Below are 20,261 nucleotides of genomic sequence, written 5' to 3' on the forward strand. Positions count from 1 at the left end.
TGCTTTAATGTTTAGATCTTTAATCCATTTTGACTTTAGTTTAGTGCATGGTGATAGACCCAGGTCAAGTTTGAGTTTTCGGCATGTAGAGAGCCAGTTTTTCCAGGACCATTTGTTAAAGAGGCTATCTTTCTTCCAGTGAGTATGTTTAGCCCTTTTGTCAAAAATAAGGTGGCTGAGTGTGAAGAACTTATTTTCTTTAAAAAAAGAACAAGGCAATAAAACTTTGAAAAAAAATTAAAATAAAATAAAAAAAGAACAAGGGCCTTAGATAAGAATCGGCTTTGCCAGTTCCTTAGAAATCCTTGACTTACCATTCTGATTGGGAATGGGTACTGGCAGTCAAACCTATGGTTGTTCTTTCACTGGGCCACACTCTCGACCTTCTTCATTTATTTATTTAAAATTCCGAGATAGGGTCTTGCTATCTTCAGGTTAGCCTAGATCTTGTGATCTTTCTGCTTCAGCCTCTGGAGTAGCTAGAGTTACAGGCAGGCACCACAGCCCCCTGTTCAATCCAGATTTTTGGGGCTCACATTCCTGTATGTTTTCAGTTTTATCATCCATGAATATATTCTTAGACAAAACATTGTTTAATTTTGCCTAGTGGTGAACGTAAGAAGAGTGGAATTATTTACCCCTGTTCTTCAGGGACTTCGTTTGCTCAGCATTGTGAAATCCATCTATGTTGATGTATATGCCTTTGAATTGTCCATTTTCATTGTCATGTCATAGTATTTCATTGTGCAAACACAGCACGATGTGTTTATCTGTTTTATGGTTGATGACATTTATTTTGCCTCCAGGTTTTTCCTTTTATAAATAATACCTATAAAATTAATTTAGTTCACAGCTCTTGATGCACAGAGAGAAGAATTGTTCTTGGGCACACACTTGTCAGGGTCTTTTTGAGTCAGAAGACATGAGTTCAGCTCTAGACAATGTCAAACTACTGCCTTAAGTAGTTGTAACAATTATACTCCATGAATAGGAAATTTAAATCCCCTGTGAGTTATTACCTTGCCAACTGCTATGATTAGGATAGAGGTCTCCGGAAGGGCCATGTGTTAAAGCTTGGTCTTTAACCTGTGGAACTCTTGGGAAGTGGTGGGAACCTTTAGGCGATGGATCCTAGTTGGAAATTTTCCAATCACACGGAGTTGTATCCTTGAATGGGATATAGTAAGTCAGTCAGTCAGTCAGTCAGTCAGTCAGTCAGTCAGTCAGTCTATCTGTCTCTCTCTCTCTCCCCCTGATATTTTGTCTGTCTGTCTGTCTCTCTCTCTCTCCCTGATATTTTGTCACAGTAATAGAAATCTCACTAACACACCAATACTCTATTGATAGACTGATTTTTAACACTTTTTCCAGTTTCATGAGAGAATTCTATCTCACTCCATTTTTTTTTGGTGGGGAGACCGGGGATTGAACTCAGGCCCTTGCACTTGCCAGGCAAGCACTTATTCTACTGAGCCATCTTTCCTGCCCTCTCACTGCAATTTTAATTTGCCTGTTTGTTGACAAGGAAGTTAAACATATTCCCATATATTTATTGGCTTTTGGTTTTCCTCTCTCATAAAGTGTCCTTTTAAGTCTTTACCATACTTCCCATTCCCTATAAACTTGCAGAATTTCTGTTTTGTCAGTACTCATCCTTTGTTCGATATATTTGTGACAAATATCTTCATTTTCCAAAATCTTTATACACATGCCCTTCAAATGTTGGTCTTTTTTTTTTTTTTTTTTTTTCCAGCACTGCGGATTAAACTAAGGGTCTTCACAATGAGCTATGTCCCTTTAGCATATATATACAGCTACTTTCTCTTAGTTCAATGAGAAGACAGTTGTGAACTAATAGTGTTTAGACAAGATATTACGTCTGCATCTTGTACTAAGAATAATTACTACGAAGACAACAATATGCAATGTATTAATTATTGTAACTGTCCTACTAGCCTGTTTTGAAACTGTCTCATTGCTACTTCTTTCTCAATAAAATTAATATTAAAAAAAGAACTATGTCCCTATGTCTCTCACCCTTTTTTTTTTTTTTTTTTTTTTTTTTTTTCCTGAGACAGGGGTTCACTAAATCTTTCAGTTCCCCAGGCTGGGCTCAAACTTGTGAGCCTTTTGCCTCAGTCTCCCAGAGCGCTAGGATTATCGGCCTGTGCCCCCACTCTCAGTTCCCTTGTGGCCTTTCATCAACCTGGAAAATATTTTTGTCTACATTGTGTATGCAAAGTTTAGTTTCACTTTTTCTCCATTTGGACAACCAGATCTCTCTTTTCCTCCATGATCTGCACTGTTACTGCCATATATTTGATATTTATGTATACATAGTCCTTCTGGTCCCTGTTTCATTAAATTCATCTCATTGCCATATTCCTTTCTATATGTCATGGTCACTAGTCCTCAAGAGCACTCTGTATATCATTTCCTTAATGTACAAACACAGGATGCTCCATCAGTGCCATTGATGAGCTTGTTTGCTACACACATCCTCCTGGAGCTGCCTCCCTCTGGCTTTCATTTTGCCTAATTGATTTCTTGGCATCCTGTACAGTTGTGATCTAGGACTCTCCTTCCCCTCTTTCTTATATTAGATCCATGCGAGAAAGTGTCTTTTGTTTCTTTAATTTCCCTTGGTGTTTTAGTGTAGCATTCTTGTAGTACGTTTCTTAGTTCCAGGAGGTAAACTTTGAAGAACTTGCATATCTGTAGGTTTACCTGCTTGACACTTCAGCTGGGTATGGAATGACTTTACCCCTAGCATGTTGAAAGCATTTCTTATTTTCTAAAATGACAGATATTTTCCAAAAATAATCAAAGCAATATGTCCAGTTCCACATGTTTTATCTGGAAAACTTGCTTCTCTGTCTTCTAGTACAGACTTTTTCCTGTCCCCTGAATCGGGGAGGTCTTAGAGACTGCTGGAATAAATAGAATGTGGAGAGACTACCAAAGCTATATTATGACAGTGATACGGCTTCTTCATGATGCTCTCTCTGGGGACTCTTTAAAAAGAGGCTCCAGGTAGCAAAGATGCCCATGACCATGGAGGGTCCATGCATGGGTGTCCTGGCTGGAAGCCCCAGTTAAGATTAGCTCACCAGAATCAACACCAATTCTCAGACATATAAATGAGCAATCTTTCAGATAATTTCAGTCCCCAGAAATCAAATCCCTCCTGTTGATTCTGAGTACAGCAGAGGTGCTTTATTCCTGCTCAGCTCTGCAAAAGGAGGGTTTGAGCAGGGGCAGCCTATTTTCTCTGAAATAAACACTTAGGAAATGTTTGTCAAACTGAGCTAAAGAGCAGAAGATGAGACAGGACAACTGTAAGCTCAAGCCCAGTGTGGACAACTTAATAACTTAGGGGAGCCCCATCTCAAAATAAAAAATAAAAAGGATGTAGTTCTGACCAAAGTCTAGTCCCCAGTACTAGAACAATGATAATAACAAAAAAGCCATGCTTCTAAGACTTCAGAGGCCAAAGTTCAGAATCCAACTAGAGTCAGGGTCTGGGCCACATTGCAGCTTAGTGACAACCAGTAACGCAGTTACATGTGCAATTGCCATCAGCTCCCATGGGGAAGGGAAGGGCCAGGAATCTCTTGGAGACTAGCTGTCCTGCATTCTGGAGAAGGTGCCACTTGCTGGCCCACCGGTCTTCTCTGGCCTGACCATAGCGCTGAGCCAGGCAGGTACTGGTGCTTGAGCTGAGGAGAGTGTCTTAGAATGACCACTGCGGGAGGGGTATCCTAGACTGGATAGCACTAGAGCCGTCCTTCAGTCCTTCAGAAAGGACTTCTTGAGTATTCACCACATGCAAGGCCTGCTGGGAATGAAGCAGTCAACAAAAGAGATGAAATTCCCTCCCCTAGAGCTGGCTTCTCATGGAGAGAGACAGATGAAGACAGTCCAGCAGGCACCAGGCCAGGAAAAGGGCAGTGGAGAAAAGCAGAGCTGGGGGGTGGGCAGGAGGGCCGGATGCTGGGGCAGGGGGGTATTTGGTACGGAACAGTCAAGGAAGGCTCCTGGAAGACAGGGCTCTGGAAGAGGAGAGAGTGTGAGATGCCACACCTTGGGAGCAGAGGCTTCAGGTCAAAGACTGGAAAGGCATGTCTTGAGGGGGAGCAGGGTGGAGAGATGGCAGGGGGAGAGTGGCAGCAGAGCCCACAGCCAGCAGGCATGTCCCTCACTGCTGGGCTCTCACATCCTGTGTGTGGCTGGCACCAGACAGAAATGACCCACTCTCACTTGTAGTTTGAAGGATTTTTGTGGCCACTGTGTTGAGAAGAGACTGGAGGCAGGGTGGTTAGGAGGCTGGAGCACCTGTGGATCTGGGAGAAGGATACCAGGATACAAAGCAAGGCGGGAACAGTGTGGTGGCCCAGGGTCTCCAACTCCTGGATATGCTGCAAGTCATTTGTTGGATGCAGGTGGTGAGGCAGACGAGCCCTGAGGATGATACCTGGGAGGACATAGTGTCCTGAGAGGGACCATACTCTAGGCTGTGGGGAGTTCTCGTTTCCAATCTGTGGCCTACATGTCATTCAGCAGGGTCTCCCTGCATTAACTTTTCCTGTGTTAGCAGCAACAGATGTTGGTAGAAAACACAATGTGGATGTAGATCTTTCATTGTGTGGCCCAAAGTGAGTTGTGAGCAAGCCCAGGCCTAAGGGGATGGAAGAAAGTATCTTCCTCTAGAAGAAGCCGTAAGGATGATGGGTGGTCATGGTCTCTGTCCTGGCTGGAAGACTGAAACAGAAAGTGAGGAGGGGATGCTTTGACAGTTGTGGTTGGAGACAGTAGCAGATCTTCTATGCAGATTGGAGGGGTCAATGGTAGAGGTAGAAGTCAATGCTCTGTGTTCCAGATGATAGGGAGGTACCCTGGACCAAAACTGAGGTGTTGGCCAGGGGAGAGATGAGAACAAGAGTCTAGGTTGACAGGTGTCAGAAGGTTCATTAGTCAGTTTTTTGTTACTGTTACAGAATGCCCAAGGCAGCCAAAACTTATGAAGAAAGAGGGCTTATTAAGCTTCCTGGAAGAAAATAGAAATTACCTCAAATTTACACTTAAAAACAAAACACCATTCTCAGAGTGACACAAACTGTCAAGGGAGAAGACAAAAGACTTTCACAACCAGCTGCATGGTGGGTCCCTGTCCAGGCTGACAGCTCGCCAGTCACATCCAAACCAGCCTCCCTTGGACTTCGGGGGGAGGAGGTTCTAGGGGAGCCAGTGCTTCTCTTCTCCAGTATACAGGTAAGGAGACCAAGGCTCAGAGAGGCCAAAACAAATGATGGCCACACAGCTGCCCAACTGCAAGTAGGCCTGAATTGTTCTGCTTCCCAAACGATGAGTGTCCCCTAGGAACTGATAACAAAGCTCCACTTTCCTTCACGTGTGTCCTATCAGTGACTATTCCTGCCTGGCACCAGCTCCTGGCAGACCCTGGGCACAGGCCTCTCCAGTGCCAGCAGCCTCTGTGACTCCTGTCTCCAGCATTGCTTGTCCGCTGCATCAAGCAACCTCTGGAAACACCCTACCACGTAGAAGTCCTCAAACCCCGTTTCCCATAAGATGTGATGGAGAACTGGAGAGGTCCACATGCCCATCTGACCTCACACTGCTCCTAGGCATGTGGCCCAGACTGCCCAGTGGTCAGGTCTAAGCCCTCTGGAAGTAGACCTTATGCTGGTGGGCAGGGAATCTTCTGGGGGAGGGAAAGGAGAGGGAGGGGAAGTTAAAAGGATTAAGATGCAACATGTATGCGTACCAACCTTCCATGTTGAATGTACTCATCCAGTGAAACAAGTTAAAAACATAGATCAGATCACACCACCACTCTGCTCAGGACCCTCCAACTGCTCCCTGCTTGCTGAGTACTGTACTCCGCAAGGCCCAGGAGGCCCAGGGTCAGTTCTCTGACATCCTCGCCTTTGACTCTCTGTACTGTCACAGCCACCCTGGCCTCCTCCTTGCTTCTCAGTGTCTTCTCTTTTCTGCTACCTTAGGGCCTTTGCACCACCTGCTCCCTCTTCCCTTACAGTCTTCAAGATTTCTGTCACCTCGTGGGACAACGCCTACTCCCTGCAGCCTGCATCTGGGCTTGTGCCTCTGCCTCCAAGCACTGTTGCCCAGCACTCTTTGCTCTCCCTGCTGACATTCCCTACCACTCACTGTCCCATTCAGTGTTTTCTATGCCTCTCCATGGCACATCAGCTTCCTGAAAGCAGAAGTCATAACACACAGCTGTGGCTCTGTGTGAATGGTGACTGAACTGGGACTGTCTGATGAGCTGGGCATCTCCTGCAAACGCGGCTTCCCAGTCCCTAGTGGGGCCTCTCTGGGGGAGTGGCTCGAGCCAGTCTTGCTAAACTGGCCCCCTGTCACATGGACCTGAAGCAGGCACATATCTGAAAGACATTCCACGAGAGGCCTGCATTCCAGATACCCTTCCTGTCTGACGGTCCTGAACCCCAACCCGAAGGCCACAGACCACATCTGACTGAGGGCCTTTGCTTTTCAAGTCCCTGAGTGTTGTTGGTCTCTGTAATAGTGACAAAATCTCCAATGCTGTCTGAGAAGCATTTGCTCTTACAAAAAGTGGCCAAAGGCATGGAAAAAGTCCCAGCCAAGATCAGTCCAGATAAAGCCCCTTCCTACTTGCCAAGGAGATCTCAGCCTTGAAGGGCAATGGCCTGAGCCTGGGTGGGAGAGGAGCAGGACTGTCACTGGCAGGCAGCAGGGGTGAGACCACGGTGGTGCCAGGGCAATAGCAGCAGCACAGAGCCCCACCCAACTTCCCCCTGGCAAGCCCTCACTCCTTCCCAGAGCCTCCTGGAGCCCATTCACTACATATGCTTGACCTTTGATTGACCATGCTTTAGGCACTCTGGGCTTCTCTCATCCAGTCCTGCCTCAGGACCTTTGCACATACTAGACTCTAGGCCAGGAATACTCTTATATCACCCTCAGCCCTGCTGGGCCCTCTCATCCTTTGAGCCTCCACATCAATGCCCTCCTCAGTAAAAGCCTGTCATATTCTGTCTCTTCTGCCTGACTTCTTTATCAACTTCATAGTTACATCCCCTTCCTGTCTATTTATCTAAGAGCTTAGAGCAAGGACTGCCTTGTCTGGTTGGCTCTTCTCTCTCCAGACCCTGCAACAAAGCCTGCGCATGGTGATTACATGGCACACCCTGCCATCTTGATACAATCTCTTCCTTCCACATAACGGGGATCATCACAGCTCAGTTCCCGTAGCAGTGGAGGATCTCTTCCAAGGATCTAGTGTTCCTCTCTCCCCTCTTGAGGACACCTCCCCCGGGAATCCCTCCTTTCCCACTGCCCCTTACCCTGAGCCTTTGTCTCACCAAAGAGTCCCTGGACTCAGTGCCTAGGTACAGAGGCAGAGTAGTGGGCTGGAGTCCTAGCTAAGAGGGTTAGCTAGATGTCCCTTGCGGGGGACTATTGGTCAACTTGTAACATGCAGCTGAACTGAATCAGCATGGTTTTGGGGTGGAAGGCCCATCTGGGGACTGTTGCCAACAGCATAAAAGGAGAACTGCAGGGGAAAATGTGCTGTTGACTCTCCAGAAGGAGCTTGTCACACTGGCTTTTTTGATATGAACTCAGCTGTTATCATTCTTAGAGGAGCTCAGGTCCTTTCTGCCACTGAGGATGGCTGTGGTTCCCTTTGGGTGAGCTCTGGTCCTTACCTTGAGATCACCTCCTGGTTCCAGGGCAGATCCCTCAGCCTGCTGACACAGGTTTTGCATCCTGCTGGTGCAGACTTTCTAGTTTCTACCACTGGCCTCTGGGCCTTCCCAGTGCTGATTCTTAATACAAACTTGCATGAGACATTGTTGTGGGTTCTAGGCCTCCAGCTGGACTCATGGAGGACATTGCCATGGGCTCTAGGTCTTCAGCTGGACTAATGTAGGTTATTGCCATGGGATCCAGGCCCTCAGTTGGATTCTTTGGGTCTTTAGTGTGTGGACAGATTTCCTGTAGTCTTTTGCATTTCATTCTTTGGGTGAATATTATAAAATAATCTTATAAATTATGCGTCCTGTACTAAATCTATTCTCTTATAAGCCCTGGCTATAATGGCCCTGAACAGGTCACTCTCCATTCTTTGACCTCTGTGTCATTATCAGTAAAATGGGGACAGAACTCTCCTCAGAACAATGCATTGGGCCAAGGGAGGAGAGTAGCAGAGTGAGGGAGTGTAGGGTAGAGTGGGATGGCAAAGAAGATGGCCTCATGAATGGAAGGTACAGGTGCAGAAGAGACCTCTGCCCACAAAAGCTTAAGCCTTTTAGCTGTAACCAAGAGCCAGAAATACATTATCTGTCACAAGCCTGGAAGAAGAGTTCAGTGCAACATGATTACTTGTCACCTGCAATGAACTTCAATCGTTCATTTCTTGCTTTCCTATTTTATTTTTTCCTTGAATATCTAGCTCTTGACTGTATGGACTGACCAACTCAAATGGACTTCATGATGCACACTGGACTCCAGCATCAGCTGGAGACAACCTTGACCTGGCTGATGAGTTAGTGGCAGGTCCTGTGCAGGTCCTGGCCATGCTGGGCCCCTTCCCTCAGCAAGTTGGGATGCACAGAGATGTGCATCTTCCTCCTCCCTGCTGGGTTGGACCCTGCATGCCTCCCTAGGCTGGGTTCTGCCTCAACACTTTTTTTTCCTTCAGTCTCAGGAGATTTCAGCACTAACTTCCTTAGCCTAAAATACATTCACCAGGTAATATACCCAGTGTGCCCTGGCTTGGATGGGCTATGTCCAAAGACTCATCTCCAGGACAACGGCACTTGGGCCCTTGGCTTAGTCTGATAACACTAAAGTAGTACAGAGTGGTCAGGGTGCTTGGCAGTCAGGTGTCTACTACTGTACCAAATACCCCAGAACATTGACTTATAAAGGGAAAAGGTTTCTTTTGGCTCACAGTTTTGGAGGTCCCCATGCATGATTAGTTGAACCTGTTGCTTTGGGGCCTGTGCTCAAGCAGCATGTTGTTGTGGGAGCATGTGTTGGCAAATGTCACTCACTTCCTGCCTGGACAGAAGAGGGAAAGAGAAGAGGGGACCACAGGTACCCAGTGACCTAAAGGCCTATCCACTAGGCCCACCACTCCCAGTAGCACCATCCTGATGATTAATCCGGTACCATATTTGTGCCATTTTGGGACCATTTAAGAGCTATACCAGTGGTGGCAAACCCTGGCACCTTTGCCATGTGGGCTGTTTATCACTAAAGCTCTAAAAGGTTTGCCATTACTGATCTATATATTATAGCCAGTATCCAGTGAGGCTGAAGCAGAAGGATTTCAAGTTCAGTCCTAGCCTGGGCAATTTAGGTGTGAGGCTTTGTCTAAAAAGTAAAAAGGACTGGAGATGTGGATCAGGAAAAGGTCCTGAGTTCAATCCTCAGCATAAGAAAAGAACAAAAAAGAAAATAAACAAGCAAACAAACAAAAGCCACAGCAAAGCCTGTTTCCCTCCTTCCTGCCTCACCATCTTTCCATGAGGTCTTTGGCTACTCCAACCTTCTGCAGAGGAGCATCAGTGCTCCCAGCCCCTGACCTGCCCACTCTCTCCAGAAGCCTGCCATCCAATTCACTTATGGTGCACCAATGTAGGTGGATTGTCTTTTCTTTGAGAGACACTAGTAGATACATTCTAACAAGGTTTTAGTTTTAGTTGGAGCAAAATGCACCTAAACTACAATACCGACAACCTTTTAAAGTGTACAGTTCAGCCATCAATGACAGCCACTTTCACAACTTTTTCATCTTAAAAATTGAACCTCTGTTCCCTTTGAAACCTGACTCTCCACTCTCCCCACCAGCACTTAGCAACCCTCATTCTGTTGTCTGTCTCTACAAAACTGCCTACTGCAGCACCTCATAGGAATAGGCCATACAGTATTTGTCACCTTGTGATTAGCTACTTACCCTTCCATAGTGCCCTTATGTTGCAGCATGCATCAGAATTCCCTCCCCTCTGATGGCTGAGTGCTGTCCCAATATGGGCATAGGCGACATTGTACTTTCCACTCCCCCATACCCGGGCACCCCTGGCTGTCATGAGTGATGCTGCTGCGATTATGGGAGTGCCCGGCAGCCCTCTTTGTAGGAGAGCAAAGGGATCTTTTTAAAAACACAAAGTTAGGGGTAAGCCAGATAGCTAGGCAGAGAGCAGCGTGCTGGCGCCACCCCCAGGACAAACTGAGATGGCCATTGAGACTGGGCATGGGGGCGCACGCCTGTAATCCCAGGGCTTGGGAGGCTAAAAACAGGAGGATCACTACGAGTCTGGAGACCCTGAGCTAAATACATTAAAAAAAGAAAAACCCACAATGCTAGCTGATTGTCTCCTTCATTTAAAAAAGTTAGTGGATTCTCAGTGCTCTGAAAATACCAACACACATCTTTATTTGGCTCTTTAGTCCCTTAGTGCCACTTGAAGTCCCTTACTGAGTCAGGAGGTGAATTTAGTGGAACTGGAGTGAGGACGAATGGAAGCGAAAACATCAGTGATCCTCACAGGGAGCCAGGAATTGATGATTTGTGAAGTTTTATTTCCATAAGATACATGTTGGTTAAACCAATAGACGTCTTAGAAGAGGATGTGGCGAGGGTGGCTTCCCCTCACCCAAGCCCTAATCTTTGTCTTCCTGGCTCTCTGTCTCCACTTCCTGCCTCGCTTACACATACAGACTTCTCTAGCCTGGGGTTTTGCACCTGCTGTCACTCCTACCTGGCTTGCCCTTCACACTGCTCTTCCTAAGATGTCTCTTCAGCTTTTTTTTTTTTTTTTTACTAATTTTATTGAGAAAGAAATAGCAATGAGACAGTTTCAAAACAGGTTAGTAGGACAGTTACAATAATTAATATGTTGCATATTGTCGTCTTCGTAGTAATTATTCATTGTACAAGATGCAAACATGATATCCTTTCCAAACACTATTAGTACAAATCTTTCTTGTCATTGAATTAAGAGAAAGTAGCTGTATATCGATCCTAACTATTTTGTGTATACAGATTCAAAATGGTCCTTCATTTATATGCTCTTTTTTGTTTATATGACCTCCTCTGAGAAAATCTCCCTGCTGGCCCACCTCACTCAGTTTCCCTCTGTCATCTTGCTGGTTTTGTTAGGATGTCCATAGGGATAAAGAAGGATCTTTTCTAACCTGGGCTAGTGGTTGATGCTTTGTGGCCCCTTTCTAAAGAGCTGGTGAGAACTCTGATTGCCCAGTCCAAGAACTTAGCATATTTACTACTTCTTTTATCCATTCACTTGGCCCCGTGCTGATGCCCACTGAGATATAAGCTCTAGGAAGTTGGGCCCTCAGCACTGTGCAAGCCCAGAGTAGTACCAGGCATGCCATAGGTGCTCAATAAATTCCTTTTGAATGAATAAGTAGATGAACTGTTTCATCAGCCAGGAGTGAATTCAGAGAATAAGATCCCTAAGATGGTGCATGCTTGGCAGCTCTGAGTGGTTTGAGGGACTCCAGGATACACATGTAAGTAGGGATAGTCCAAGTTCCCTTGGAGACCAGGCCTTCCAAGACTTTTTCTGGTCCTCACCTCCGGGATGCTTGGCCTTGCTTCCACAGTCTCCCCAGTCAGCGCTGACATTTTGCAGGGTTCAACACTCCTTCAACTCCTTCACCTTGACCCTTGCCATTTCCCAAATGTCAGTTCTTAAGGTAGAAGGGGTCCCTTCTGCAGCCTGCAGAAGGCATTATTGCAGCAGTCCTCTTTGCCCATCATAGCTCCTTGTCTGAGAACTCAGATAGCAATGCTTGTTGTGGGAACTGAATGAAGTGATGTGCTCTGCAATTGACCTAGTGCAGTTTGACAGAATAGTAGGTCATCTTTGATTGCAGGAAGAGGTGTGATCCAGGCAGGTGGAGAAGCAGAGATCCTTGTCTCACAGTGGCTTGTCTGCCCACGAACCTGCTGCTGACCTGGTGTGCATTCTGGGTTCTCTTACAATGAGCAAGCAACTCTGGCAAAGATTGTTCAGGAGCCTCAGCCTCGGAGTAGCAGAGATTCTTTCCTTTCTTAAGGTGAGGACAGGACAAAGGTCCCACACACTCTAGGGAAGGTGCCAAGAGGGGAGGGCAGGCAACCAGGCCCTTCCTGGTCTTGACTTGCAGACCTGGGTTAGAACTGAGTATGCCAGATTAAATTTCCACTCTATTACATAGGCTCATGAAAACCACAACAGCCTCAGAAAGTAAATGCTGTGTGTGACTGTGATGTGTCACACATCACAGTGGAAATGTGTCTAAATACATATATAACCTTGAGTGAAAGGGATTTTCTAAACAGAACACCAAAAGCAGAATCCATAACTACTGTATATTTTGTCGCAGTTTGTATAAGCTCATTAGGCAACACCAAAAACACTGGGGGCCACAGATACAATACTCAGGGTATAAGTCCATGCAAGAAGTACACACCCCATAGTAGGAGAAAGATCCAGACCCATAGCAAGTAGAGGGAAGACACAGGTACTTGGCAGAAGAAACGCAAACTACCAGTCAAATGCAAATAAATGTAAGGAAAACCCTTGGACTTCACTAATTATCAAAGGGATATAAGTTAAACAATGACTTCTTTTTAACTTATTACATTGGCAAAAATTGATCAAAAGTGTCACTTTATATAGATTATGTACTTATAAAATGTGTTTATTGTCCTAGTGCTAACAGAAACATGGGAAACAAACACTATGACTCCTGGATGGCAGCAATCTACATTAAGTAGCTTCTAGAGGGCAACTTGCTCCCAAATACCAGTTGTAATACCCTTTGACTCACAAATTCTGCTTTTCTGATTTCTCTTTATGAAATAGTAGGATAGAGGTTAGGGGTGCAGCTCAGAAGAAGAACACATATTTAGTATGTGCAAAGTCCTGAACTCCATCTCCATCACTGCAAATTTAAAAAATAAGAGAAGTACAAGGTCAGAGAGAATGGGGAACATTTAAATCTTTTAAACAATTTATTACAGCAAAAAACACTTAATTGTCATTAAGTTGTTTCAAAGTATTTTCCCATGCTTTGAATATACATATCCTATGATTTGTACCACTTTCTAATGCAGTTCTGAAAGTCCTTTTTGTGAGTGTCTTTGGTTGCGTTGTCATGGCTGCTTCAACGTGCTGAGCTGAAGGGAAAGAGGCAGAACCAGTGAGCACAGTAGACAAGGATACAACACAGGGATGTGTTTAAGAGCCCCCTTTTCCATCGTGTGGAACTCAGCAGCAGCCCTCACTGCATTTTGGATCACATTTTGTGAAGACCTTCACAAAAGGAGAACATCCCCAACAGCAACAGAGAGTAGGAAGAATGATGGGGTGGGCGCGTTCAAAGTGAGGGGGGTATTTTCAGGGAGATTACGGCAATGTGTCTTTTACTATAATGAGTTTTAAAATCATTAAACATTCATCATGTTGAATCATACCTCATATATAATATGCTTTTATTTTAGTACAAGAGCAAGAAAGTGGTAACAATGTGATTATCAATGATTTTTCTTTTATTGTCTGATTTCTGACATTTTAGGTAACAATATTTTTATACTCATAAAGAAGTCATTTCAAAATAACATACTAAATTGCACAATTAAACAAACAATAAACCCACATTTTACTTTTGGCCATAAAAGGAATACATGCTCACTATAGAAAGTCTGGAAAAGATAAATATCTAAAACTAAAATGAGATATCTCAGTATTCAATATAAATTTTTAAAAAGATTCACTGTATTTCTGTATATATTTCTAACTTTTTATATTAATTTTAATGAGAAAGAAATGGTAATGAGACAGTTTCAAAATCGATTAGTAGGACAGTTTCAATAATTAATACATTGCATATTGTTGTCTTCATAGTAGTTATTCAGAGTACAAGATGCAGACATGATATCTTGTCTAAACACTATTAGTACAAATCTTTCTTCTTTTTGAACTAAGAGAAAGTAGCTGTATATCTATCCTAATATATATATATATATATATATATATATATATATATATTCACTACAAAATGGTCCTGCATTTACATCCCCCTTTTTGTTTAGTTTTGTCAGAGATGGGTGTTCCATTGCCATTCAAATATTGTATATGCTTAAATTCAGCAAAATAACCTAATATAGTCCAATATTCCATAATAGTAGTGGGTTATCAGCAGTACTAGCAATGTCAGAAGTTGTTGAGCAGTACTAGCAATGTCAGAAGTTGTTGGTTTGAGCCTTTTACAGCTCAGCATATTAACATGGCTTTACTTTTTATACCTCATGATTATATCTAGCTGCTTATTAATGTGTGTTTTTCTTCAATCCTATACAGAGTTTTATGTCCTATTTTTTAAATTTTAACTTTTATCAAGCAGTTTTTTAAATACTTGATTTAATTGACAAATGAGAGTTCATTACATGGATGGGGCACAGTTATGATTGTCTCTCTCACTCTCTCGCTCTTGCTCTCACTTTTGCTCTCTCTCTCTCTCTCTCTCTCTCTCTCTCTCTCTCTCTCTCTCTCTCTCTCTCTCTCTCTCTTTGGCAGTACTAGGAATTGAACCCAGGGATACATCCCCAGCCCTTCTTTTTACTTTTCATTTAAGGGTCTCACTAAGTTGCTAAATTGTTCAGGCTAGACTAGAATTTAAAATCCGCAGCCCTCAGCCTCACAGTGCTAGGATTATAGGCATGCAACTACCATAATAGCTTCAGGGTTTTTTTTATTAGACATTAATCAATTCCAATTTTTTCTCAAACTAACACTTCCATTAACACTGGAAGAACAAACTTGTACATGAATTTGATCATTTACTTGAATTGGTTTCATAGATGTAGACTTACTGGCTCAAAAGGCATATATATAGTGCAGGATTGCTTGCTGGAAATGTACCAGCTTAACTTCTTTCCAATAATATTGTAACTTTAAAGTATGCCTGTCAATTAGATGAAAAGGTTATCTTATTTTAATCTGTGTATCTTTGACTAGTAGGTTGAAATTTTCCCAGTACAAGGAAAATTCCCAGTGTAAGCATGTCCATTTACATAGTCTGTCTTATTCTCCTTGAGCTGGTGCCTCTCCTTATTTCCTTTGAAGTGACTAGGAATTCCTCCATAAATCTGAAAAATAGATAGCATGAGGCTGGGTGGGGTGCCACCTCACTCCAAGTCTCTCCCTCTAAGGGAAGCTGTCCAGGTGCATGGTGGACAGTGGTTCCACCTTTGGTTCTTGGTAGGCTGCTGGAGTCCAGTGACAGCTAATGATCTCCATCTGCTCAAAGGACAGGCACCTTAGGGAAAAGGAAGGGAACTTCAAACTTCAGGTTGGCTTGAATAACATGTATTAAATGTCAAGGACTTTAACCAAGCAGGAGTGACTCATTAACTCCCAGTCACCCATCAATGCCTGCCAGCCAGATTCAGCTAGGGAGGGCAGGCTGGTGCCAGGGTGGTGGTTTGAATCTGTCTTCACTTCTGAATGTGAATGTAATTCCTCTTCAATGCACGTTGAAGCCTTGACTGTGGAATTCTTCTCAAATAATTTCCACCTGTCGTTTTTCTTTGGGTCCTCAGGCATGTCCACCCTGCTATTTGTCTTTTGGTTGTGTTTGCATGAATACTATGAAGTATCATATTTCTAAGAAGACTTTTCCTTCTGTTCTCTGAGGACCCCTCTTTAATAGTGGTTGGTTCCTGTTTTATAGAGTCATTAAGCCTATGGCCATAACAATAGCACTTACCCCATGGGAGAATTATGTGACTTAATGGAAATGGAATTTGTCAAGCACTTAAAACAGTGCCTAGCATACTCTCAAGCTTTGTGCCTGGTATACAATGAGAGCTCAGTCAAGTTACCTGTTGTACTAGCTGGGGAGCCATTGAAACTTTTCCAAGACAATCTGGAAGTTCAGGGGTTGTGTCTATGGCCTCTGGCATGCTGCCTGCTTCCTGCCTCACATAACAACCCAGAAGCCTGAATCCCTCTGGCTTTCCCCAAGGCAGTAGATATGGAACATTTCCACATTACAGAAAGTTCTTCTGGACAGTACTGCTCTAAAATTCTAGCAATGCTTCAGGGATTGCTGAGATGACTAAAAAACAGCCCTGACCCCAAAGAAGGCATCTGTTGACTTATCGTGTGCAGATCCTCCTTCACTGATGTTGGGATTACGTCCCAATAAAGCCATTACAATGTGACAACATCAAAGTTTAAAATCTATTTAATACATTTAACCCCTAGAACATCCGAGCTTAGCAGCACACTGCACTGTAGGCTAAACATCGCTACCATTGTGATCATGTCCTCTCCCTGCCCAGTTGGATGAGAAGTGACTGCATATTGTTAACCTGGGAAGAAACCAAACTTCAAAGTGCAGTTTTTGCAGAATGCCTATCACTTTGGTGCCATAGCAAAGTTTAAAAAATTGTATGCCAAACCATTATAAGGCAGGGGCTATTAGTATTAATGAAGGCCTTTCAGATGTCAAGAGGATATTGTGACAAACAGGATGGGAACATTCCTTGTTTTCATAGACTTTCTTGCCCTTTTGCAATAAATATTCAAAATATTATTGGCTTAAATAAGCTAGACTTATGATTTCCTCTGTCCTGACAGCCCACTCTGCTGACATGGTCCTGTGTCCTGAAGCTGTCTGGATCTGTATTGCTTCTCCCTATGGCTCCCCACTCTTCAGAGTGTTAGCCTCGTCTTGTAGCATCATCTCTGCCCTTAAAGGTTTACTGAGACATTGAAGATTCATCCCCACAACCACACTGGAGTTAGCACTGAGGAGGGAAGACATGTTAAGGGCCCAGACTGCCCATGTAGGAGCTTAGTGTGGGGCAGCAACAGTTGGGCAAACTCCACCATGCCTGGCCCTTAGCTGGGCGACCCCAGGAGAAGCATACCCTAGACCTGGAAGTGTGGCAGCTGGAGGCCCTTAGAGAGCAATACATCTCACAGCATCACTTGGTGGGGATCTGGGCAGAAGGACACCCACAGCCAAAATACCACAGGGATTGTCCCAATTTTACAGACAGAGGTGGTAGAACAGAAGGGATATGACCGGCCAGGTTGTACACAAACAAAAAGTATTAGGATCTGGGTTTAAATTCAGGTAGTCCTAGTGCTTGGGGCAATCCAAGGCAAAGTGGCCTCCTTGGGATGGGACAATGGGAGTGGTTGGACCGTTAGCAAGGCTCATGCCCAGTCATGCCTGAATGGCAGGATAAGTTAGATTGTGGTAGCCATGGATAGCTCCTGGCTAGGACGATCCCTCTGGATGGCAATGCACATTCCACTGGGCAAGAATAAAGGTGGTAGAGCTGGTGGGGTGGGTGGCATGGGCTTCCACTAGTGCACCAGCCCTGAGATCAATGAGCTGAAATCACTGAACATGACTCTGGGTGAATACGCACTGGGAGTGCTGCTGACCTGAGGTGCCCAGCTGTTATGGATTGACTTACATTCTCCAAAATCCATAGGCTAAAGTCCTAATGCCCAGTGCCTCCAAATTTAGCTTTATTTGAAGAGAGGGACCTTAATGAGATAAGTTACAATGAAGTCATTGGGAGTAGTTCCTCATCCAATCTGATGGGTGTCTTTTTTAATTAAAAAACTATTTTTATGTATTTGTTTACTTGGTACAGGGTCTCGCTACACAGCTCGAACTCATAGTGATCCTCCTATCTCAGCCTCCCCAGTGGTGGGATTACAGGCCTGAGCCACCACACCCAGTTTTGGTGGCTGTCCCAGAAAGGCATGCAGTACCAGGGATCAAACCTGGGTCCTTGTGCTTGCTAGGTAGGTGCTTAGATTGCCAAGCTATCTCCCCAGTCATGATGGGTCTTTATAAGAAGAAATGAAAAGACAGATACACAGGGGCTACCAATGTGAGGATACAGAGAAAAGAGAGCATCCACAGACCTAAAAGAAGGGACAGAAACCACTGCTCTGGTGATTGAAGGAGACAAGGTAAATAAAATAAAACATCCACAATAAATTAGAAGATAATATACAATACCAAGAAGAAAAGGTAAGTAGGATAGGGAGCGAGGAAGTATTAGGAGGTATATTAACATTTTAGATTGAATGACTGATTCAGGGTTCCCTAAAAGCTAGTGCTTGAATAAAACATGAAGGATGGGAGGGAACCAAGTGAATTATAAGGGAAGAACTTCTCCAGGTGGAAGAAAGCAAATGCAAAGGTCCTGAGGTGAGGCATGGCTTATGTGAAAGAGGACAAGGATGTCACTGTGTTTGAAGTAATGTGAGCAAGGAGAGAAGAAGAGATTGTCACAGATGGAATGGAGGCCAGATCCCGTAGGGCACTAGAGATGACCAGGAAAACTTGGATTTTACTTACTCTGTATGAAGCGGGAGGCATGGGAAGTTTCTGACCGAAGAGAGACATGATCTGATTCGGTTTTTAACAGGATCTTCACTAATTTTCAGTTTTTGAGTAGCACACTTCCTGTGTACTGAAGCTGCTAAGGATACATTTTAATTTCTAAAATGTCTCTGACTTTTTTCCTGCATTCTTCCCCCAGGGGCTAGGGGACATTGGACTAAGAGTATGTGAAGAATGGAGAACCAAAGGCAGGCAGGGCAGATGGAGAAGTGCTTCAGTAACGCCTGACATCGCCCTAGCCAGAGACAAAATGCTGAGTAACTGAACTTTGCAGACTTCTGTTTCTGTTTCTGGCTGTCTATGAAAACAAGGAATGTGCCCATCCTATTTGTCACAATATCCTTTTGCCATCTGAAAGTCTTCATTAATACTAATAGACCCTGCCTTGTAATGGTTTGACTTAGAATTTTTCAAACTTTGCTATGGCACCAAAGTGATAGGCATTCTGCAGAAACTGCTTAAAAAGATGAACACAACCCACTTGTTTTACCCGTACAAGCCAGACCTGCCACAATGCTGCAAGTGGCCATGGCTTCTGCAAGCTAGGAAGCTTATCACCATCCTCAACACGGGTCCCCTCCAAGTCTTCTGCTCAAGTCCTGGGTTGGCTGCTGGTGGCAACTAAAGCTGCATCCCTCGCACTAACCTGAAAAGGTTTCCAGATTGTGGGTCAGTGTAGACCCACTAGCTACAAATTTCTACTCCAGCCACATCATCCGAAGAAGCAGGGGAAGGTGCTCCTCACCTCCCAGTGCCATGGGGAAAAGGGCATCAGTACCACAGAAGAAGCTGTCTGTCCGTGTGCCCTAGAGTGTCTGGAAGATGCTCTGTTGGGCAGACAACTGGCCCTGGCTCATCCCTTTCCTCTTTCTGCCAGCTGTGTGACTGGGGAAGGCATGCGCCCTCTCTCAGCAAGCTGCTTCATCTGTAAAATGCTTAGCTGAGGACCCAACTGGAATGTGGGCAAAAGGGCACAGCAGGGACCTGGCACCCATAGTTCACGTGTTTCCCTGACAGGATCCCTCTTCCGATATCTAAGCTGGCAAAACCGCGTCGGGATTGCTTTGGGTTAGACGAGTGGGTGATGCGCCTTTGTAGGCAAAGAAGCGCCACCGTGTAGTCTTTAGCAAAGTGCCCCAGAGACAGCCAGTGCTCTGAAGTAGGGGGTCAGCGAATCAAACGCAACCCAAAAGGCCCAAAACACTGCGCAGTATACTTTCTGGAAGGTGACTGAGATCTTTAGGCGGAAAAACCATGTACCTTATTTCTCCGACATGCCCCCCTAGTAAAATTTCTAACTTAATCTGGAACTGAACGGGAAAAACAGTGGTTTGTACCAAGCTGAGGGTGGCAGGGGATGGCGCAGACAGATCCAGCCCAGACCCAAAGCGCCGCCCCCAAGTGGACTTAGCTGGAGGACCTTCCCAGGGCTTTTCTGTGTCCTGAGGAAGTCACACGTTCTCACTTGGAGACCAAACTTTAGAAGCGATCCTCGCGGACAGCGAGTCCACGGAGAAAGGCAGGGAGTAGGGAAGTAGATGGCTGCGGGCCGGGCCGGCAGTGGACTCGGCTCGCGTAGATCCGACAGCAGCCGCGTGCACAGCCCCCGCTGTGCCCTCTCCCCAGCGCCCCGGCAAGGCGAAGGCGGGGACAGGGGCGGGGGCGGGGCCCGGACGGGGTGGGGCCGTGACGCGCGGCGCTGGCCAATGAGGCGCGCGCCCGAGGCCGAGCCTCCTGCGAGCCTTCTCGGCGCCCGTGGCGTCACGTGAGCGGCGGCGAGCGAG

General features: G+C 45.0%; 1 long non-coding RNA gene across 1 annotated transcript in view; it reads right to left on the reverse strand.

The window, feature by feature from the left end:
- Positions 1-12,727: 12,727 nt before the first annotated feature.
- LOC111816334 overlaps positions 12,728-20,261 on the reverse strand; it is a 9,456-nt gene continuing 1,922 nt past the window's right edge. Inside the window, exons 2-3 of the long non-coding RNA XR_002820752.1 lie at positions 13,139-13,216; positions 12,728-12,981 (exon numbers count right to left, since the gene is read on the reverse strand). This is a non-coding gene — a long non-coding RNA (uncharacterized LOC111816334). The remainder of the gene's footprint in view (positions 12,982-13,138; positions 13,217-20,261) is intronic.

This window comes from Octodon degus, unplaced genomic scaffold (assembly GCF_000260255.1).
Source record: "Octodon degus isolate 3935 unplaced genomic scaffold, OctDeg1.0 scaffold00030, whole genome shotgun sequence".
NCBI classification, from domain to species: Eukaryota; Metazoa; Chordata; class Mammalia; order Rodentia; family Octodontidae; genus Octodon; species Octodon degus.